The 24,132-nt window shown below is 48.9% G+C and overlaps 1 protein-coding gene across 5 annotated transcripts in view; it reads left to right on the top strand.

The window, feature by feature from the left end:
• ZNF106 (zinc finger protein 106) overlaps nt 1-24,132 on the top strand; it is a 74,098-nt gene that overhangs the window by 3,446 nt on the left and 46,520 nt on the right. The window lies entirely within an intron of this gene.

Raw genomic sequence — 24,132 nt, 5'->3', positions numbered from 1 at the left:
CATAAGGATGGACCTGCGGCGGCTCGGACAGACGGTTTGTGTTTGCTGCTTACGGAAGAAGACTTCTGATGCAATGGCGGAGATTTATCAAGCGGAAACGGCAGTATTCAGCCTTGGCAACCAGTCCAATATCTGCGGCATTGTGCAGAGATTCTCTGAAATAGCTGCTGAAGTTCGACTGCTGAGAACTATCGCTGCACTTTTCCCTTGCACTGGATTTTACAACTTCTCCTTGTATTCATTACTCACCGTAAGGCTGGGCTCCCGCGGGACAGAAATCTCATGGCTTGGCCGCACTGAAAAGCCGCGAGATTTCCACAGGAGAGCGCTGGTTTTGGAGCAGTTCGGCTGCCGGCATTTTGTTGCGGCTTTCTCTCCCCATAGAGAGGAGTGAGGGCGCAACAGAAAAAAAAAGAATGACATGCTGCTGCTGTCAATTCTGTGCATCGCCAGTTCCACCCGGCTTTGCCGCAACGGATTGGACACCTTGTTTGGATAAGATTTTTGTAAAATCTCGTCCACATGGCTGGCTAATCCCCCATTAGGAACCGCGGGCGGATTTGCCGCACGGAATTTCCGCGGCAAATCCATCCTGTGTGAACCCAGCCTTTAAGGTACATTTACATGGGACAATCTGCCTGGCTAAATGACTGGCGATGTCACCGCCAGGTTGTTTGCACTCGTGCAGAGCGTTTACACAGGCAGATCAGAGCTGACTTCACCTGCAGGTCATGTGGAGCGTTTACACGCAGCAAGAAGTCAGCAATGATTTTTATGCTGGTTGAAAGGCAGCGATGATAACAAAGTAAATGAATAGTTAACTTTTTTTTTTTTGCATTTAGACATAATAAATTTTGAGCGATAATCGTCCGTATAATTGGCCCTTTAATTTACACTTTGTAATACATATTTACATTAGCACAGAAAACCCATTAAAGGCCAAACAAATTGTAAAGATAATCGCCCATTGTGGAGTGAGGGGGGACAGCTAATGTAAATGTTTAAATATGCCCTGTAAAACACTGCTGAATGAAGCATTAGATATCCTCAGCTGGACATGCTGATTTCAGTGCAGCCCCATGAGGTCATCCTGATCCTCCCCTGATAGCAGCCGGGAGGGGGAGGACATGATGGATTGCAGCACGCCTGATGGGTCATCCCTCATACTGTACAGTTGGCAGGATCTATATAAAGTGCGTGAGCGCAGTGATATTGCTGAGCTGTCAGCTGGCGGATTGGCTTTCTTCTGCTCTGCCCTGAGGTGCTATATCCCATCCAGGCTGATCAAACAGGTCTCCGTCATACGTTATACTAGGGGGCCGTGCTAACTTACACTGCGCTAGAGTCTTGTATTCTTTACGTACTCCCATTCACTTTAATGGGGTAGGAAACGCATGAGCTACGACAAAAGCCTTTTTGCATGTCTTACTGCTTGCATTAAAAAATGCTGAGCAGATATTCTATCCTGAGGGATAGACCATCAATTTTTACAACCCTGAAAACCTATTTAACCCCTGTATGACATAAATTCATGTCCTGGCAGGGTGGTGTTTAACATACCAGGACGTAAAGTTACATCATATGGATGGCACTGGATCGAAAGTGAGCCTGCAGCGGGAGCCGGATGCAACACCAGAAGTCAATGAGAACACCAATCCCCACTATTAACCCCCTACATACAATCTATGTTGATCGTGGCATATACAGGGTTCACAGAGGCAGTGCGCTCCCTCTGGGACGTCATTGGACCTTTGCGATAAAAGGTATTAGTGTGACTTGATGCCACCAGGAAGTCCTGGTGGAGACAAGACTGACAGGGGGGTGACGCCCCCTGAACCTGATTGGCTGCAGACAACGCTCCCCAACAGCTCCTGCAAGGCGATGAATCTGCTGCTGGTCCAGGATCGTTTCGCACAAGGAATGTTCCCGCTGCACGACCGCTGCTGCTGCTGCAAGTATATGTGCCCCATGCCCCCCAGCTGCAGCCGCTGTGTGTTACCTCCCTTGCTGCTTTATTTATCCCAGCAGCCTGCTTTGACAGTAACCCCCTGCAGCTCTGCTTCTCCTGTCCCAGCAGTGTGCTAATCTTCAACCCGCTGCTCACACTCACCCCCTTGCTGCATTCCCTGAGCTGTGCCCCAGCTCATCCGGTGGTAGGAGCCTGCAAATGTAGTGGCCTCTGCTGCCAGTAACCCTTCGGGCCGATGTGTTGCAGCGCTGCTTCGGTCCTACGAGCCTGCACAGGCGAGACCCGACGTCCCCCAGTTGGTTGAGGCAGCGTCGGCTGGCCGCCCCACCTTCCCCGCGCCATGTACTTTGCATCTCCCGCTGACAGCATGGACGCGACCCCACAGGCCACAGAGAGCGTTGCAGCGGCCGACAGAGCATGATAGCCGGCGTGCGGTGACTGCAGAAACAGAGCACAGGAGTCACACAGTGGTATCTGCATTACAACAGGACCCTACCGCATCCTCCCTCAAGCAGGGAGATCCACAGCGGCGGCACTGTGACACACTGCCGGGTTACAAGGGTGGAGCAGAGCGGCGCATGCACGGCGCTTCTGCCCCTAATCCATTCAAACACCTTCCACGACCTTGGCGTATCTAGCCTATCAGGAGCTGGGGGTGTGAGAGGGGCGTTCCTCCTGTCAAACCCCTAGCTTCCGGTGGCGTCAAGATACACTAAGGCTGGGTTCCCACTGGGCGGATTCCTGCCGGAAATCTCGCGGTTTGGCTGCAGCAAAAACCGCGAGATTTCCGCCGGGAGAAGCGCCGCAGAAAAACCCGCGGCGGCTTTTAAGCGGCCTGGCTGCTCGCTCTTTCGCTGCGGCCGGCGCTCCCATAGAGGAGAGCGCGGCCGCAACAGGAAAAAAAAAGAATGGACATGCTGCGGTCTGCAAAGCCGCGCCGCAGCCGCGGTTTCGGCCGGATTAACCGCAGCGGATTGGCCGTCCCGTGTGGAAAAGATTTCTGAGAAATCTCGTCCACATGGCTGGCTAATCCTGAGATTAGCGGCCACAGGTGGATTTGCCGAGCGGAAATTCTGGACGGAATTTCCGCAGCAAATCCGCCCTATGTGAACTTCCCCCCTAATACCGCAAAATAATCCCAGTGGCTTGATGGGTTGTCAATGAAACAGAACACCAGCTACTTATGTCCTGGCTTGCAATTGGCTATGATCACTATTTAAGTGATAAGGCATTGCAGCACAGAAATCTTGCAATGCATTATAGTGATCATAGATTTTATGGTTCAATTCCCCTACAGGGACATTAAAAAATGTAGAGAAAAAAAGAATTACAAAACAAATAAAACACTTTTCTGTGCACTTTCCCCATGTTGTATGAAAACAAACACACACATATTTGGCATCATCGTATCCATTACAACATGTGCAATAAATTGACAAACTTTATATCCCACACAGAAAAAGCCTTCCTTCCTTCCTGCCTGTATTTTACCTTATTTTGTTCATTTTGCCTCCCAAGAACCGCAATAAGGGTGACTACCCACTAGTGTATGCGAATTTGCAGTGTTTTTTTTTTTCCAGGTGTCTATGGGGCTTTCTAATGTTAAAAATGCATCGCGGCAAAATCACGATTCACCGCAAATTGACGATTTTGCGCTATGCGATTTTAACATTAACAAGTCCCATAGACCCCTGGACAAAAAAAAACACTGCGAATTTCGCAGTGAAAAAGAACTGTAGTGGGTAGTCACCCTTAAAGTGATCAAAAAAGCTGTATGTATTCCAAAATGGTACCAATAAAAACTACATCTTGACCTTACAGAGCTCCGTCCATGGAAAAATAAAAGTTATAGGAGTTTGAATGTAGCGATGTGGGGGGAAAACATTTTCCATGAAAAGGGCTTTTATTTGCTATCGTTATAAACGTAGTGATTCTCAGAATAAATGTATCATGGTATTTATACTGCACGATTAACACTAAGAAAAATATTTAAACTATGGCAGAATTAATTTTTTTAAACTTTCCGTGCTCTCAAATAAAATGCTATAGAAGTCTTAGGCCTCATGTCCACTGGGAAATTCGGGCCCTTGTGGATTCTCCATGCAGAATCCCGCAGCGTGTCCCTCCTTTCCCGCAGATATGAGGCCTGAAAATAGCCGGATCTTTTTTTTTCTTTTGCCTGGCGGATGGACTCGTCACGCCAGCAGCATGTCGCGCGCATGCGCCGTGCACTTTTTTTTTTTTTTTTTGAACTGCAGAAATTCAGCTGCCGGTGTGCCACGGATACGGATGGCTTCCATAGGTTTAATGGAAGCCTGCGGGAGCTGTGCACGCGGGAAACCCGCAGAAAATGGAGCATTCTGCGGGTGATTTCCCACATGTGCGATCCGCACGGCAGAGAAAAATGACATCCGCAGGTATTTACTTACCTGCGGGTGTCCAATGCATCCCTATGGGGCGCGGATCTCGCATGTGGGACACCCGCACGGATTTGCTAAATAGAATTGTACAGTGTACATGAGGCCTTATATGTACCCAAAAATGGTGTAATTAGCTCCCTCATTTGGCAGTCTGCTACCTGCATGATGAGAGGATGCAGCTATCTGCTCTCCTTAGTAACTATATGGCCATGTTCTGGGATTGCAAAAATGGTGGTACAGTTCACCAATAGAGATGAGCGAGTATACTCGCTAAAGGCAATTGCTCGAGCGAGCATTGCCTTTAGCGAGTATCTCCCCCGCTCGAGACTGCAGGTTCGGGTGAGTAGCGGCTGTCAGCAGGAGGGAGCGGGGGGGGGGGGGGGGGTGGGGTGGGGGGAGAGGGAGAACTCCTCTCCGTTCCGCCCCGCTCTCCCCCACAGCTCCGTGCCGGCTGCCAGCACCCGAACCTGCAGTCTCGAGCGGGGGAGATACTCACTAAAGGCAATGCTCGCTCGAGCAATTGCCTTAACCCCTTGAGTGGCAGGTTTCCTACCACCCTGTCGTGCCCACCAGGGCAGGTTTTTTAAAATGGTCTAATCATTGAATTTCAACTAGTTTTGCAGTTGCGTCTCAAGAGCCATAACTTTTTCATTTTTCCATTGACATGGCCATATAAGGGCTTGTTTTTTGCGGGACAAGTTGTGATTTTTTAAACAGGGGGGAGGAAAAAAAGAAATGGGGAAAAAAGAAAAAAGGGGCCATGTCATTAAGGGGTTAAATAATGTATTAACTTCCTTCTCTGAGTCATTACGATGCACACGGATACCACATGTGTGATTGTATTTTTGATTTTTTACAAAGTAAAGGGAGACAAGTGTTTTTTTTTATTTTTTTAATAATTTTTTAACTTTTTTTTTTTAAATTTTTTAAAAAATTTTTATTTTTTTTTGTCCCTTTAGGGGACTTCCACAGGGACCCATCAGGACCCCTGATCACATTCCAGGGGTCCGATGGTGACAGCCCTTTACATGCTGCAGTCACATAGACTGCAGCATGTAAAGGGTTAACACAACAGAGATCGGAGGTTTTCTCTGATCTCTGCTGTAAGAGCTAGTACCTAGCTGTCCTCTGACAGCTAACAACCAGCTCTCCCTGCCACAGAGACCATCGGCTTGCTTCTGACAAGCCGATGGTCTCTATGGCAACCTGTAAACAAAGCAGGACATTGCCGACATGTAGGCAATATCTTCTGCTGGTTTTTCAAAACCCTTGCACTGCTCTGTGTGGGTCTGTGCAGGCAGAGCACACTGCCACAGCTTGTGGCATTGTGCTCTGCAGCTCCCATAGTGATACATAGCCCGGAAATCTTCCGGGGTATATCACTATGGGCAGTGGAGCTCGTCACGGAACTTTTCCGGGCGTGCCACTCAAGGGGTTAAGTGAGTATACTCGCTCATCTATATTCACCACGTGAAAACGAGCCCTCATACGGCCATGTTGATGGAAAAATAAAAAAAAGTTATGACTTTTGAAAAGGTGAAGATGAAAATCCCTAAAAATCATTGCGTCGTTATGGCCAAAATACACCCATGTTCATGCATTTCTGGCATATCGAATGTAGATTCTATAGATGTCTGCTAGGCCGGAGTCTTGTAACTGGATCCTGCACCTTTCTCCCACAATTAGCATTTGAGAGAGGAGGACACCTTGTATGCATGTAGCTTTTTACATTGTAGATTAATTATGGGTGTTTTAGTAGCATTTCCAAAAAGGAGAGAGCCGTATGTGTAAATGAAAAAAAGTATACGGCTGGTGACAGGTGGGCGTATTTCAGCAGCTTTTATGTGTCAGTGATGCGGATTGTTCTCTCAGGCTATCCTGACCTGGGCTCCATCATCGGCCAAAAGCCAGGCTAACACAGCCCTATGTGAGTCACGCAGGGTTCTACCGCTGTGGAGTCTGCAGTGAGTCGGGCTATCACCGCGTATGGCAGCGATATTGTGCTGCACATGACAGCGTATCTTACGCACACTGTGATGCACAGTCTTTCGGTCTTTTTTTGTTCAAATTTCCTGTTTTGCCACTTGGCAATGTAATTGCATATGGGTGGCATGGATTACACGCCTATAGGGAACAATGGTCTCTCTCTTGCATATTGTGCAGCAAAATTGAACAGACTACATTTGTTTTATGTTTGTTTTGATTGCAAATTGCTTATATTAATTTTTGCCCCCCATAGAGGCGCTAGGGATTATTTTCAAGCCTACCCCAAAAATAAGCCATAGCGTTGTTTTGTTTTTTAAAGATTTTTGGGGAGGCGTGAAATATAAGCCCTACCCCAAAAATTAACCCTAGTTACATTTCATTAAAAGAAGTCAATAGGAATACATTACCCAGCAGGCTCGGTCCAGGTCCTTCCTGCTGCTCTCCAGAGCCCTGACACAGTTCCCGCAGTCCTCAGCCACCCACACAGAATCATTCCCTGATTACAGGATTCATAAATCTCGCCTCTACGAAGCAATGGTTGTGGTTGGTTCTTCGAGCATTGCATTGATTGGCTGAGCCACGGCACTCAAAGAACTAATCACATCCATCGCGTCGTGGAGGCAGCATTTATGAATTGGCTGAGCCATGGCTCGGCCAATTCATAAATCCCACCTACTTATAAGTTATGGCTGTGATTGGTCCTTAGAGCGCCGCTTAGCCAATCACAGCCATCGCTTCATGAAGATGGGATTTATAAATTGACTAAGCAGCAGCTCAGCCAATTCATAAATCCTGCCTCTGTGATGACTGTGATTGGCTCAAACTAATCAATGCAGTGCTTGAAGAACCAATCACAGCCATCGCTTTATATAACCCGAAACGTTAATATTTGCGTATCTCATAATGCACGTATCTCGCGCAAGTTTCTCGACGTGTGAAACCGACCTTTGTGGAAAATCGGGCCCGCGTGGATTTCTGCTGTGGATGCATTATAATTGTCTTATTTTTTTTTCGTGCGGGAGATCAATTGAGATATGAGCGCCCACACCCGTGATCTGCACTAAAATGGAGCATGTCACATGAAATCCGCAAATCGCTTAAAATACCATCCGCGGCTATTTAATTAAAGGGGTTGTCCCGCGAAACAAAGTTGGGGTATACACTTCTGTATGGCCATATTAATGCACTTTGTAATGTACATTGTGCATTAATTATGAGCCATACAGAAGTTATTCACTTACCTGTTCCGTTGCTAGCGTCCCCGTCTCCATGGTGCCGTCTAATTTTCAGCGTCTAATCGCCCGATTAGACGCGCTTGCGCAGTCCGGTCTGCTCCCTTCTGAATGGGGCCGCTCGTGCCGGAGAGCTGCTCCTCGTAGCTCCGCCCCGTCACGTGTGCCGATTCCAGCCAATCAGGAGGCTGGAATCGGCAATGGACCGCACAGAAGACCTGCGGTCCACCGAGGGTGAAGATCCCGGCGGCCATCTTTGCAAGGTAAGTAAGAAGTCACCGGAGCGCGGGGATTCGGGTAAGTACTATCCGTTTTTTTCTTTAAACCCCTGCATCGGGTTTGTCTCGCGCCGAACGGGGAGGGGGGGGGGGGAAGGGGGGGCTATTGAAAAAAAAACAAAACCTGTTTCGGCGCGGGACAACCCCTTTAACCGCGGATGGTCAATGCTTTTCTATGGGATGCGGATTTGCATTTTTTCACGTGTGAATTTGCAAAATATAATATCCCCGTAGACATGAGACCTAAAGGTGCCCATACATGTTAACTGACCGACAGCTGAACCCGCAGACTTCAGTGAGACCAGCCAACCATCTAATGTGTATGGAGGTGTTCTGACTGTCCTCTGACTGCAGATGTCAAGCATGTTGCATTTTAGCCTGCTTGATCCTTTGTTAGTAAAGCGGCTTACCTCCCATGAGAAGTGTCTGAGAACCGCCATCTCCTTTTTGAGAATACTGGTCCTACCAAGTGTGCACATCTTGCTCACCTAACCTGTCGGGTCCTGTGTTTCTACGAGATGACAGTCGCCGGTAGTCGCTATTTGGTGCGATTACTCAGGCGACTATCCGTCCTTGCAAAAGTACTCAAAAACTGCAACACACGCTGAAGGGTTGCCAAAGGGGAGAAAGTTGCAATTTAGTAGCTGCACTAGTGGCCAATGTTGGGGCTCACATAAGTGGGGTGGCTTAAGCCCAGGTGACAAGTTATTTTCCTCCAATAACGTCATTTATAATATAATTTGTGGTCGCTGTGTGTTCAGCACTGCCTGTCTATATTGGGATTTTCTTGGGTTGTACTGTTCTTTTAGCAGCTGTAATATGGGAAGCAAATAGGGAGTTCTTGTCACTGATACTATTGAGTATCTTCATTGCTGACATACTTCTTCCTTCTGGGCCAAGATGTCGAGGAGCCTTAAGAGTTTGTGTTCTGCGACTTGATAGCTTCCAAGACTTTCTCACTGTGTGATAGGAGGAGTTTCCTGCTTGTGTAGATGGAGAGGATGTCCGATACTTCCGCTGTGGGAGCCCTATGGTATGCATGCTGGAGCGTGGCAGGGACTAATCTTACTTGGCATACAACTCAAGGTCCTAACGTTGTGTGGCTCTCCTCTTCACACTGGTGCGTTTGCTTATGTATCTGTTAAGGGGTGGTCGAATGTTCCATTAGGGAATACGGAAATCATAGAGAGGTCTCCTATCAACTAATAGAGCAGCGCTCGCTCTGGAGGGTCTGACCTGTCTTTCCATTACATGGACAGCCCATTGATTTAAAAAGGGCCGTCGCTCCCATGACAGCTCTGTCTTAGGAAATACTTGCAGCTGTTCTTAGGGCGGCTTTACACGGGACGTTCGCTCCATCAAGTAAACGCAGTGACGAGTGATAATTTTACTCACTAGTAGTTTCGTTTCAGCTCTCCTAATTAATAGTCCTTGTTTGATCGAAGGTCATCTGGTGTAAAGAATCAGTATTGGAATGACTTGCTAACTAATTTGTATGGAAATGCTTCCTATGAACGACTGTCATTCGTACGCTTCAACGAGCTTTCTGAGCGGCTAACTGAATGATAGCTGTGAGAACTTTTTGCTGCTCTTATTAGAGTGGTTTCACATCTACGTTGGGAGGATCTGTCTGAAAATAATGTAGCACTTTTTCTTCCATCTAAAAGCTGGGCAGAAAGCAGGCAGACCCAATTATAGTCAATATAATCCGACCCCAAAGTGTTCGGTTCGGTCCAGAGACTTATTCCCATTTACCGCTCCCCGAACGAAACAGGAAACCAGAATCCCCAGCGCAACTGTGAAACCACCCTTATAACTCCTGGAACTGTATAAATAAATTGACAATGGGGCGTTACTAGAGATGAGCGAGCACCAAAATGCTCGGGTGCTCGTTACTCGAGACGAACTTTTCGCGATGCTCGAGGGTTCGTTTCGAATAACGAACCCCATTGAAGTCAATGGGCGACCCGAGCATTTTTGTATATCGCCGATGCTCGCTATGGTTTTCGTTTGTGAAAATCTGGGCAATTCAACAAAGTGATGGGAACGACACAGCAACGGATAGGGCAGGCGAGTGGCTACATGTTGGGCTGCATCTCAAGTTCACAGGTCCCACTATTAAGCCCCCCCCCCTCCCAACAACTTTTACTTCTGAAAAGCCCTCATTAGCAATGCACAACTTTGCTAAGCACCACACTACCTCCAACAAAGCACAATCACTGCCTGCATGACACTCCGTTGCCACTTCTCCTGGGTTACATGCTGCCCACCCCCCCCCCACGACCCAGTGTCCACAGCGCACACCAAACTGTCCCTGCCCAGCCTTCAGCTGCCCTCATGCCACACCACCCTCATGTCTATTTATAAGTGCGTCTGCCAGAGGAACCGCAGGCACACACTGCAGAGGGTTGGCACGGCTAGGCAGCGACCCTCTTTAAAAGGGGCGGGGCGATAGTCCACAATGCTGTACAGAAGCAATGAGAAATCCAATCCTGTGCCACCTCCATCTGGAGCTGCACACGTGGGCATAGCAATGGGGAACCTATGTGCCACACACTATTCATTCTGTCAAGGTGTCTGCATGCCCCAGTCAGACCGCGGTTTTTTATAAATAGTCACAGGCAGGTACAACTCCGCAATGGGAATTCCGTGTGCACCCACAGCATGGGTGGCTCCCTGGAACCCACCGGCGGTACATAAATGTATCCCATTGCATTGCCCATCACAGCTGAGGTAATGTCGTGCTTAATGCAGGTGGGCTTCGGCCCACACTGCATGCCCCAGTGAGACTGGGGTTCTTTAGAAGTGGACACATGCAGTTACAACTCCCTGTGGACCGACAGCATGGGTGGGTGCCAGGAAGCCACCGGCTGTACATAAATATATCCCATTGCATTGCCCATCACAGCTGAGGTAATGTCATGTTTAATGCAGGTGGGCTTCGGCCCACACTGCATGCCCCAGTCAGACCGGGGTTCTTTAGAAGTGGACACATGCAGTTACAACTCCCTGTGGACCCACGGCATGGGTGGGTGCCAGGAAGCCACCGGCGGTACATTAATATATCCCATTGCAGTGCCCAACACAGCTGATGTTACGTCAGCTGTAATGCAGGTGGGCAAAAAATTTATTGGATTACACTGTAGGCGAGGGCCCCCAAAAATTGGTGTACCAACAGTACTAATGTACCTGAGAAAAATTGCTCATGCCCAACCAAGAGGGCAGGTGAAACCCATTAATCGCTTAGCTTACTGTGGCTTAATTGGTAACTAGGCCTGGAGGCAGCCCAGTAAAAATAAAAATTGGTTGAGGTGAAAGTTTCAACGCTTTAATGAGCATTGAAACGTATAAAAATTGTTTAGAAAAATTATATGACTGAGCCTTGTGGGCCTAAGAAAAATTGCCCGTTCGGCGTGATTATGTGAGGTTTCAGGAGGAGGAGCAGGAGGAGGAGGATGAATATTATACACAGATTGATGAAGCAAAAAGGTCCCCGTTTTGGATGGTGATAGAGAACGATGCTTCCATCCGCGGGTGCAGCCTACGTATTGTTTAGGTATCGCTGCTGTCCGCAGGTGGAGAAGAGAAGTCTGGGGAAATCCAGGCTTTGTTCATCTTGATGAGTGTAAGCCTGTCGGCACTGTCGGTTGACAGGTGGGTACGCTTATCTGTGATGATTCCCCCAGCCACACTAAACACCCTCTCTGACAAGACGCTAGCCGCAGGACAAGCAAGCACCTCCAGGGCATACAGCGCGAGTTCAGGCCACGTGTCCAGCTTCCACACCCAGTAGTTGTAGGGGGCAGAGGCGTCACCGAGGACGGTCGTGCGATCGGCTACGTACTCCCTCACCATCCTTTTACAGTGCTCCCGCCAACTCAGCCTTGACTGGGGACCGGTGACACAGTCTTGCTGGGGAGCCATAAAGCTGTCAAAGGCCTTGGAGAATGGTCCCCTGCCTGCGCTGTACATGCTGCCTGATCTCTGCGCCTCCCCTGCTACCTGGGCCGCGGAAATGCGCCTTCGGCCACTAGCGCTGTCGGATGGGAAGTTTACCATCAGTTTGTCCACCAGCGCCCTGTGGTATAGCATCATTCTCGAACCCCTTTCCTCTTCGGGAATGAGAGTGGAAAGGCTCTCCTCATACCGTGGGTCGAGCAGTGTGTACACCCAGTAATCCGTAGTGGCCAGAATGCATGTAACGCGAGGGTCACGAGAAAGGCATCCTAACATGAAGTCAGCCATGTGTGCCAGGGTACCTGTACGCAACACATGGCTGTCCTCACTAGGAAGATCACTTTCAGGATCCTCCTCCTCCTCCTCCGGCCATACACGCTGAAAGGATGACAGGCAAGCAGCATGTGTACCCTCAGCAGTGGGCCAAGCTGTCTCTTCCCCCTCCACCTCATGCTCCTCCCCCTCCTCCTCAACGCGCTGAGATATAGACATGAGGGTGCTCTGACTATCCAGCGACATACTGTCTTCCCCCGCTCCGTTTCCGATTCCAAAGCGTCTGCCTTTATGCTTTGCAGGGAACTTCTCAAGAGGCATAGCAGAGGAATGGTGACGCTAATGATTGCAGCATCCCCGCTCAGCATCTGGGTAGACTCCTCAAAGTTTCCAAGGACCTGGCAGATGTCTGCCAACCAGGCCCACTCTTCTGAAAATAATTGAGGAGGCTGACTCCCACTACGCCGCCCATGTTGGAGTTGATATTCCGCAATAGCTCTACGCTGCTCATAGAGCCTGGCCAACATGTGGAGCGTAGAGTTCCACTGTGTGGGCACGTCGCACAGCAGTCAGTGCACTGGCAGATTAAACTGATGTTGCAGTTTCCGCAGGGTGGCAGCGTGCGTGTGGGACTTGCGGAAATGTGCGCAGAGCTGGCGCACCTTTCCGAGCAGGTATGACAAGTGTGGGTAGCTTTTCAGAAAGCGCTGAACCACCAAATTAAAGACATGGGCCAGGCATGGCACGTGCGTGAGGCTGCCGAGCTGCAGAGCCGCCACCAGTTTACGGCCGTTGTCACACACGACCATGCCCGGTTGGAGGCTCAGCGGCGCAGGCCAGCGGTCGGTTTGCTCTGTCAGACCCTGCAGCAGTTCGTGGGCCGTGGGCCTCTTATCTCCTAAGCTGAGTAGCTTCAGCACGGCCTGCTGACGCTTGCCCACCGCTGAGCTGCCATGCCGCGCGACACCGACTGCTGGCGACGTGCTGCTGCTGACACATCTTGATTGCGAGACAGAGGTTGCGTAGGAGGAGGAGGGTGGTTTAGTGGAGGAAGCATACACCGCCGCAGATACCACCACCGAGCTGGGGCACGCAATTCGGGGGGTGGGTAGGACGTGAGCGGTCCCAGCCTCCACTAAATTCACCCAATGTGCCGTCAGGGAGATATAGTGGCCCTGCCCGCCTGTGCTTGTCCACGTGTCTGTAGTTAAGTGGACCTTGGCAGTAACCGCGTTGGTGAGGGCGCGTACAATGTTGCGGGAGACGTGGTCGTGCAGGCCTGGGACGGCACATCGGGAAAAGTAGTGGCGACTAAGAACTGAGTAGCGCGGGGCCGCCGCCATCATGCTTTTGAAAGCCTCCGTTTCCACAAGCCTATAAGGCAGCATCTCCAGGCTGATCAATTTGGCAATGTGCACGTTTAACGCTTGAGCGTGCCGGTGCGTGGCGGCATACTTGCGCTCACGCTCAAACAGTGGCGCTAGCGACGTCTGGACGCTGCGCTGAGAGACATTGCTGGATGGGGCTGAGGACAGCGGAGGTGAGGGTGTGGGTGCAGGCCAGGAGACGGTAGTGCCTGTGCCCTGAGAGGGGTGTTGGATCTCAGTGGCAGGTTGGGGCACAGGGGAGAGGCAGTGGTGCAAACCGGAGGCGGTGAACGGCCTTCGTCCCACCTTGTGGGGTGCTTGGCCATCAAATGCCTGCGCTGTTACGGCACTCTGCCCCCCCCCCCCCCCCGAGCGCCAGGTGGGGTGCCCTGATCTTCCCGCACCCCACTGTCCCTGCCTACTTGCCTCGGTCCTGGCTAACCCCAGGCGGACAACTGGGCGGCGGTCCCTGCTCTGGCTAGGGACCTGGCAACTACCTAGATGGAAACTCACTAACGGGGGACAGAGTGCCGGCAGAAGAGGCAGGTGGAACAAACCAACAGAACTTACAAGTACAAGCAGGGCTGGAGATGGAGCTCACAGGCAAATAGACAGGACACTGAATAGCAACTAGTGCTGACTGGGACAGACCAAACTAGAGGCTAACAGGACCAACAGAAACAGACTGAGAAAGGATAGAAGGAGCTGACAGACAACTAGGGACTGGCTGAGGTAAACTGCAGACAGACTGACTAGATGAAAGCAGAACCAATAACTGGCAGTGAGCTCACTTCACTGCCAGTCTTTTAACCACAAGGTTCCGCCCAGGGGCGGAGAGTGGGAGGAGGCAACTCCACCCACTGCTGCATAAGAAGAATGGAGGAGTGCGGGCGGCACCCTACAGGCGGACACGCCCACGCCGCCGCCCACCGGCCGCTCCAAGCTGCTGGGATAACCTCGACACAGGGCTCCAGGCTGCTGGAGCCGACCCCGGAGCGACGCGCGCCGACTGCGGGACCCCGTGCCGCGCTGTATGGTAACATGCGCATGCTGGTGGTGGTGCCTCTCCAGCTGATCTTGGCGCGACAAAGGTTGCACACCACTGTTCGTCGGTCGTCAGGCGTCTCTGTGAAAAACTGCCACACTGTAGAGCACCTTGACCTCTGCAGGGTGGCATGGCGCGAGGGGGCGCTTTGGGAAACAGTTGGTGGATTATTCGGTCTGGCCCTGCCTCTACCCCTGGCCACCGCACTGGCTCGGCCTGTGCCCACACCCTGACTTGGGCCTCCGCGTCCTCGGCCGCGTCCACGTCCTCTAGGCCTACCCCTACCCCTCAGCATGCTGTATTACCAGTAATGCAGAAACAGAACGCTGTAATTAAATCTGCCGCTTATTGGCCTGTGGTTGGAGGCTGACTTTGCTTACGGAACGCCAGGAAATAATTTGGCGCAAGCCTGCTGTAACACTTAGCTGGCTGCGTATGATTTTGTAGAACTACTACACCCAGCACAGACAGACCCAGAACACTGAGCACAGTGACAGGCAGGCCAAATAGATTTTTTCCCACAAATTTTTTTGCAAAGGCCCACTGCCTATATTCAATCAATAATATTAATGTCTTCTGTCCCTGCCTAAGCACTTCTGGCCCTGTAGTATTACTGCAGGGCGCAATGCTCTGCACGGCCGATATACCAAAAAAAAAAAAGGGGAACACTGCAAAAAGCAGCCTCCACAGTACTGCACACGGTTAGATGTGGCCCTAAGAAGGACCGTTGGGGTTCTTGAAGCCTAAAATACTCCTAACGCTCTCCCTATAGCAGCTCCAACAAGATAGCACTGTCCCTGATCTCTGTCAGAATGCATCTGTGGCGAGCCGCGGGAGGGGCCGATTTTTATACTCGGGTGACACCTGATCTCGCCAGCCACTCACTGCAGGGGGGTGGTATAGGGCTTGAACGTCGCAGGGGGAAGTTGTAATGCTTTCCCTGTCTTTCTATTGGCCAGAAAAGCGCGCTAACGTCTCAGAGATGAAAGTGAAAGTAACCCGAACATCGCGTGGTACTCGTTACGAGTAACGAGCATCTCGAACACGCTAATACTCGAACGTGTATCAAGCTCGGACGAGTACGTTCGCTCATCTCTAGGCGTTACCCATCCACTTGTCACACCGTGTCCCCATTATGTCTATTTTTATGTATATTTTCCACTGCATGTGAATGAAATTTGTTAAAATCTCATCTGTGTGGCCACTACTGTAACCCACTGTGGATTTTCTGTGTCCAAATCTACACAGAAAATCTGCAGCATTTCAAACTACCTGCGAGTTTAGTTTTCGCTTCATACCCGATCTGTTGCAGCGTTAATGCCCATTGCCTTTAATGTACATATTTGGTTAAGCTGTAATGAGGGTTTGAACCACTAGATGGAGTTTAGAGTTGATTGACCTTTGTTAAGGTGGTGGGGTTGTTATGTATCACAATACGTACCCATCAGGCTACATTCACACGGCCGAGCACGATATTGGGCCAGGAAACTCGGCCCAATATGTCTCTTGCCAGCGTGCATTTTTCACCGCAATGCAAAGCGTTTTTTTTTTTAAATTCCGCATCGCATTACATCACTATTGTGAAGGTGAGATCCTGAGGCGCGTCAGAGGATCGCAAGTGCTTCCTACTGACTTCAATGGGAAACATCGCACAGCATGCTAGTGCTATCTGATGGTTTTTAAAGTCCCCTTGAAACAATGAGCGAGGCGTTCCAAGGGAACACCCAAGGATAGTGCATGCTGCAATTATTTAATTTGTTTTTCGCTCACAGCAATCCTAAATGAATCGAATCAAAACAATGGATTTCATATTAGTGCGTATTGCGCACCTAATTTGCATGAGTAATACGCATTGAATATTAAGGCTGGGTTCACACAGGGCGGATTCCCGTCGGAAATCTTGCGGTTTGGCCGCAGCAAAAACCGTGAGATTCCCGCTGGGAGAACCGCCGCGGTTTAAGCCGCGGCGGCTTAGAAGCGGCCTGGCCGCTCGCTTTTCCGTTGCGGCCGGCGCTCCCATAGAGAAGTGCGCGGCCGCGATGTAAATAAACAAACAAAAAAAAGTAAATAGACATGCTGCACCTTTTGAAACCGCGGCTGCGGCATCCGAGATTAGCGGCCGCGGGGGCGGATCTGCTGCGGCAAAACCGCGGCAAATCCGCCCTGTGTGAATCCAGCCTAATTGTGAAAAGAATATGCAGCGTGTTCTATTTTTGTGCATATTGCGCACGAACATAGAACATATTAGGCTGGGTTCACACGGGGCGGATTTGCCGCGGTTTTGCCGCAGTTTTTCTGTTGCGGTTTTGCCGCAGAAGAACTGCTTCTGCGGCAAAACCGCTTCAAAGGTTAATTTGGGCTTGCGGATTTTGCTGCGTATTTTCATGCGTAAAAATCCGCAAGCAGTTTTTTTCCACAGCACTTTTTTACTTTTTGTTGCGTATTTGGTGCAGTTTTGGATGCGTCCATAGAGGTCTATGGACAAAAAAGCGCTGCGGAAAAGACCGTAGAATGGACATGCTGCATCTTTTAAAACCGCGCCGCAGTTGCATTTCCGCACTGCGGCTGTGTGGAAAAAATCCGCCCTGTGAGAACAGCTTTTTGGCAAAACTCATTTGTGCTGCATTGCACTGCAAATGCAGCGGTCTTGCCGCAGTGCGGATATGCAACGGCATTCGCGGCAAATCCGCCCTGTGTGAACCCAGCCTTAAACTAACTTAATTGCCCATTGAAATCAATTTGAGCAGGCTTGCGTGTTTACACGTACTTAAACGCATGACGTGTGCACATAAAATACAGTAAACCGTGCAAAAATGGAATGCCCATCGCGTACACACGCAGCACAAGTGCGCGTATAAATACGTTTACGCCTGTGTGAAGCTGGCCTTAACTTATGGACATGGGAATACCATTTTATCACTTGCCCACAGGATAACTTGCACAATAGTGGGTGTCTGCATGTGCGGCACTGTGCCATTCATTTCAGTTGGACCGCCGGAGATTGACGAGCGTATAAACTTGTCTTTCTCCAGCACTTCCTGATTAAGTGAATGGCGTGGTGGCACATGAGTGGCCATTACTGTCAATATTCAGCGATGCACTGGGGACAATATCTCTGGATTGGTGGGAGTCCCAGAGATCGGATTCCCTCTGATTGGCAAGTTACTCTGTGTACAGGGGGTCACTTGCCGAGATGAGAATACCCCTTTAATAAATTTTGCCAACCCTCTGTTTGATTTTGCAGCGTAGCCACTTGTGGCGTAGGGCACTATTACACAGTGCCACTAGCACTACTAATTAGGGCAGGGTGATTCATCAAATTAATTGCATTCATCTGCCCATAAGGGACCCCACAATTTGTTTTTAAACAGAATCGCAAAATTCGATATATATAAATTTTTTAAAGGCTTTTCCAACTTGGCGGTTGCTGCATCGTGAATGACCATAAAGTGGCCAACTAAACCTAGATTAAGCGACTCCTGTTTAAATTTAGCGAGAAACCGCTCAGTAGTCGTTCCGTTTCAGCTCACTGAAATGGACGGATCGATTAGCGACAACTGAGCGACTTCTTGTTTAGTGCCCTGTTGCAGTCCGTGTGTACATGGGTCAACAATCCTGGCAACGGGGGTCCCATGTCCTCCCATCCTGCTCCCTGTGGAGTCGCTGCACCCTTCGCAGAGAGGGGCAGACTGAATGGCGTGGCGGTCGAGCATGCACGGTCTCACTTCATTGATCATCACTGGGGCTGCCAGAGATAACTATATTGAGGCCTCCTGTCCACAGGCGAGTCTTCATTGCGTTCTCCGCGGGTAACGCATGCAACGCTTTCCATAGGATAACTATGGAAAGTGCAGCCGATGTACAAAAATCCACTGCGGTTTTCTTCTCGCGTATAAAAATCGCAGCATGCTGGGCTTCTCCATAGTGAACCTATCATAATGTTGCTCCCCTCCACTCTGGAGCCCCTTTTATGTGATGCAGCCGGGTTCATTGTATTTTCCTGGGTCACTTCTTTTTTATTTGATTACATCATTGTAAAAGTTTCTTCTACTTGAGGCCACAAACCTAATTCCCTGCCCTGATATAATCTGTGAGGAGTGAAAGTCTTCAGATTTTCGGAACAACTGTTGCTCCGGTCCGTGGCACGGCCTGGTTCCTTTCAGCTGTCGCTTTATATAGTTAGCACATTACAGGCATAGATCTATGGGGAAAAAATAGCCTTGACATAAAGGCCTGCTACATACAGAAGGAACGGATTGTGGGAGCTAATACGAAATCTCTAAAATATACAAAAATCGTGGTGTTAGAAACTCCATATTTGAGTGCATGGCTTTGAAGCCCCATTGAAATTAATGGCGGCATTGTATTGCAGTTAGCCCAGTGACGGGGAAAAAAGCTGAAGCTGGACGCGGAGTTCTTCTAGCACTGGGGTCACTTGGCTCTGCTGGGTGTTTAGTAAGGTCCACCCTTGATACGATAGCTTTACTCCTCGCACATTTGCTGTGGAAATTTCTGCAGCTACAAATTTTGAACCAAATTGTGCAGATTTTCTTGCAGCTTTGCCACTGCAGATTCCAGGAGCTGATCATGTAAAATTAGTAGAAAAACCGTGTGCTTCTCTCCAGAACCACGGGGCCAGATGTCGTCATCAGTGGACAGGGGAGGAAGCGAGAGCACCGGCTTCATCCCATTAAAATCAATAGGAGTGCCGCAGTGCTCCTCCACTTCCTGCTTAGGACAGAAATTCACCAAATCGTAGACAGCAGCACTCACCAGTAATCCAGCTCTGGAGGGGTTAAATGATGCACGCTTCTCAAAAGGACTGGACCAACGTCCTAAAAGAGTCCAAGGATAAATCAACGAACAAGCAGCATCAAAAGGTGTAGTTTAAACTTTCAAGACCATCGAGGCAGAAATCCAATTTCTTTAAAAAAAATACCTTTATTTCCACGTAATTACGTCCCCCCCCCCATTGTGCTGGATAGCGGGCCGGACGATCACTGAGTCACTGACCCCCATCCATTAACTGCTAATGACCTATGCAGTGAATAGTTTGAAAAAATTGAAGAAAACGCCTTTTAAAATCTCATTTGTATGTCTGCTACTGTGAATTTTCTGTACCCAAATCCCCAGTATTTCCACTACATTTGAATTTAGTCTTAAGGCTGATTTACCCGCAACGATTATTGCTCAAAATTCGTCCAAAAGACAGCTTTTGAGCATTAGCCGTTGCGTGTAAATGTGTGCCCATCGTGCACTCTTCGTCCATCGCTGAGTTCAGCTCAGCTTAAAATCCATCGTCCCTGATTGCAGGGATGGCACGCTGTGTTTTCTGCGGGCACCACTGATAACATTCTTTCAGCTGCTGTCCGGCTGGAGAACAATAACGATGTATTAAGAGAACAGACCACCCGCTGTTCTCTAAATACATGCGAATTAAGCAAGTTAGCTAGGAATGGGCTGATTAGCCCCTTAGTACCGATGCAAAATGATCCCTCAAAACTGTCAGTTTCTGACACAATTTGAACAATCATCTTTGCGTGTACACGGACCCTTAGGCTGGGCTCATGCAATTGCATATTACGTGGGCTCTGTATGCCCGTGTGATACTCGGTAACTCACAGGCAATCAATTACAATGCCTTACGCAGTCCTGCTCACATTAGCGTGTCAAAATTGCATAATTCACGAGCGCAAAATAGAACGCATCATATTTTACTTTGATGCATATAGAAGATATGTATACGTGAGATAGAGCCCATTGTTCTCTATTGTAGCACATAACTGGAGCCCCGCAGTGTTGCATCAGTGTTTGTCTCTTGTCGTCTCTCTGTAGAGAGCCGGCAGAGACCGCGTTAGGCAGTGACTGTTCTGCATGATTTTTTTTAATTCCCCGCCTCTGTCTCATGTGGGGTTATGTATGAATCGCCACCAATATGCATTACATATAGAAAACATTTGCATATGCTGCCCATACAAGTGTATAGGGCTCACACTGTGTGGTACGCAGACAAATAGAGCACGCTGCGATTCATCTCATGCACGTATCTATACGCACATGTCCATTGACTTTCATCGACTCCATTCACCACGTATTACACGGCAAAAAAATGCCCGTGGATATGAGCGCTAACACGCACCACTTGTTACTCCGATTAGCACAGCGTCCTGAGCGCCGTGCTAACCACAGTACAACGCCGCCATTGATTTCAATGGGGCCTCGCAGACCAGGGCTTGAACACAGCGTTTCTAACACTGTTATTTATGAGAGCTATCTGCTCTATTTTTTTACGTGTTTTAGTGCTTTTTAGGTCACCTCCTCACCCATCGCAGTGATGGCGTGTGTTTAAAAAATGCTGCACAAAATTGCAGGAGAATGCTGTGGTTTTGCGTGGCGTTTTTTGACCGCGTGTGTGAGAGCAGCTGTAGGGTGCATGCACACACAGTGGATCTGCTGCAGCTTTTGAAGTGGGTTTTGAGGAATATTTTGGGGTGGATCTGCAGCAGATTTCACTCCTATTTAGGGGTGACATCAGCTATGGATCAACACCATAGCAGACCGGGAAAATGGAAGTGACAAGCTTCAGAGTGAAGAAGCCCTTACTTGGCTCTGACTATTATATGTCTGTTAGGCCTTATCAGTTGCATGGTGCTTTTGTCCTGACATCCAGTCATCGCGCCCTATGTATTTATAGTGCCAGTTCACAAGCAGTTTATAGGGCTGCTGGCTCTGGGCCTTCCTGTAATAGTCTACTACTACTCTCATACACCCTGGGTTATCTACAGCAAGCTAGTACTTCTACAAGGTAGAAGGATCTTCCTATAAACTAATTTCATTTGTCATTAAGAGATCATTATTAAGGAGTAATAACCCCCCCTATCACCACTCCCTTCTAAAAGTCCTTACATTGTGCAGCCACTTATTGTTGTAATCCCAGATGTAAAGGCCCATTTACACATAAGGATAATCTTTCAAATAGTTGAAAGATTGACAAGTTTTAGCAATCATTTTGCATAACGTGTTTATGGACACTAATGTCCATTAACACTTTATCAGCTTAATTTGCATGGGCTCTCGGCAGAATACAATGTAATCTCCGACTCCCGTGCAAAACACAGCGTGCGGTCCCTGTTATCTCTCTCCGGCTGAACAATGGATTTTAAGCTCACTTTGAAATAAAATCATCATTCAGCCGAAGAGTGAACGATGGCAGCATTTACACGCAACAATTATCGCTCATATGCCATTGTTTTAATTAATTTTGAGCAAATAGTTGCGTGTAAATGGGCCGTAAGGCTGCTGGTGGACGTCTGTTAGCCTTCTGCCCATTTACACACTGGGATTTTTGCTTATTCTTCTGTTTAAAACTGCTCCAACTCCTTCAGGTTAGGCCTCCCTCACACAGGGCGTTTGCAAAAATTGCCTCAGCCCCATTGAAATGAATGGGAGTGTTGTACAGCGTTTAGCACAGCGCTGAAAACGCAGCACTAAGCGCTGTACAAAAACGCCTGTGTGAGGGAGGCCTTAGGCCGGTTCCACATGAGCACTAATCTCGTGCAGGTTTGTGCGTTGCGAGATGCACAAAACCGGGACGAATGTGAACTCTATTCTTTTAAATGGAGTCCTACAGATGAGCAATGTTTTCTCGCACAGCGATATTGCAAGGGAAAGTATTGTGTCATTTTTTCACATCCCTCAGAACGAGACCCTATAAATACATCACATGCAGTGCGAGGTGTCCCATTGAAATCCATGGGAAATGCTTCCAATCCTGTATCGCATGTGATACTCATGCGAGAGGATCGGAATTTCACAGAAGAGATCCGAAGTGTTTTTGCCTTGAAATCACCTCGCATTCACAGGTATAACACAGGTTGCCGAGCACGCTATCTGGCTGAGTTTCGGCCCGATATTGCACTCATCAATGTGTAGTTAACCTTAGGGTGTAAATTGCGGACGGGCCGTGGATCAGACAGCTTCCATTGACTTCAATGGAAGCTGTCCGTGTAGAAACTGCACTGAAATAGAGCATTCTGTGATTTGATTTCCGCATCCAAAAATCCGCATGCTTAAATTCAGGTGCGGACGCCCATGTTTTCCTATGGGTGGCTTGCAACTGCGGATCATCCACGCGAATTCCGCTATTCAAATCAGCCTGTAGACATTGGGTTTTAGTCTTTATCTTGGGTGTAAATTTTGAAACCTAGGATCTTTAGTCTTTTTAATTTTCCACAGCACCAGTTTTAACACTGGCGACCTGATACATGTCCCAACTTGAAGGGGTTGTACCAGGACCACAAGTTATGCCCTATCAACAGAATGGAGGATAACTCACTGATCGGTGGGTGTTGTACTCCTGGGACCACCAATGGTCCTGAGAATGCAGCCCTGGCACACCCCACAGTGTGGGCAGTAAAGGACATGTGCTCCTCTGCTTCATTCACTTAAGGCCAACTTCACACTGGCGAGAATGAGTGAAAGCGCATGAAAATGAAACCAATGATTTTCAATGGTTTCATTCTCATTTGCGATGCCTTCACTGCACACTCACAGCGCTAAGAAAAATCTGCACTATCTCCCATTGTTTTCAAGAAGTTGCTTTCAGTGGGGCAAGCGTTGCAGGCATCCCTCGCAGTGATGATTTTCAGGGAAGGGCTTGAAATATAAGCAATGAATGGCTGAGCTTCCTGTGATTGGCTAGGCGCTGTGAGCAATCACAGGCAGCACTCAGCTGTTATTCAGTGTCTAAGCGCTGCCTCTGATTGGTTATAGCGCTCAGCCAATCAGAGGCAGCGCTTTCTGGAGTCGGGGAATTTTCAATCCCCGGCCTCCAGAAGACAGGAGATGACTGCCGGGGATGGACAGAAGAGCCAGACAGCTCGTTTGGGAGAGTTTTTTTTTTTTTTAACTTTTCTTTACAGATAGGTATGATTTTCAGGGAAGGGCTTATATTTCAGGCCTTTCCCCGAAAATCATCGCTGTGGGGGATGCCTGCAACTCATTGCTTTCAATGGGATCGGCAGCAGCACTGGCCCTATTGAAAGCAATGGGATAGCATCATGGACCTCCACCACAGCCGAGACAGCTGTGGCAGGGGACCGAGATGTACTCCCTATGCTTTCAATGAGGCCAGCGCTGTTCTGCCGAAACACGTTGTATGTGCATAGGACTTCCCAGGTGGACAGTCTTTCTGTTACCTCTTCAATAAACTGAGTCATTCTGACCGCACGGATTGGCTGTGGACCTGGTTATACCTGGAATAGGACGCAGGACCTACAGCATTTTTATACAAGGCCTTCCTGGACCAAGAGAGGGGGAGTTATTTACCCGGTGTACACTGGGTTCCTCCCCTCTCCCGAGTGAGTACAACCCATTTCACTTTTGCTTGGAGCGCAATAAAACTCTAGGAATAACTCTTTGACCTGCAAGATCCTACATACCAGCTGGACCCGGGAACATCTGACTAGTCATCATGGCTTACTTCATTTTGTGTACATACACAGTAAATGAAAGTTGTCCAAAAACTCAGATTGGAACTATCTAGTTGCATATGGCCGTGCCCTAGAACTCCCTCGGTGGCAAATGTCTAGAGGGTAATGGAGGAT

This window comes from Eleutherodactylus coqui, chromosome 6 (genome assembly GCF_035609145.1).
Source record: "Eleutherodactylus coqui strain aEleCoq1 chromosome 6, aEleCoq1.hap1, whole genome shotgun sequence".
Lineage (NCBI taxonomy): Eukaryota > Metazoa > Chordata > Amphibia > Anura > Eleutherodactylidae > Eleutherodactylus > Eleutherodactylus coqui.
The sequence above is the reverse complement of the archived record's forward strand: the minus strand, read 5'-3'. Positions and strand labels throughout refer to the sequence as shown.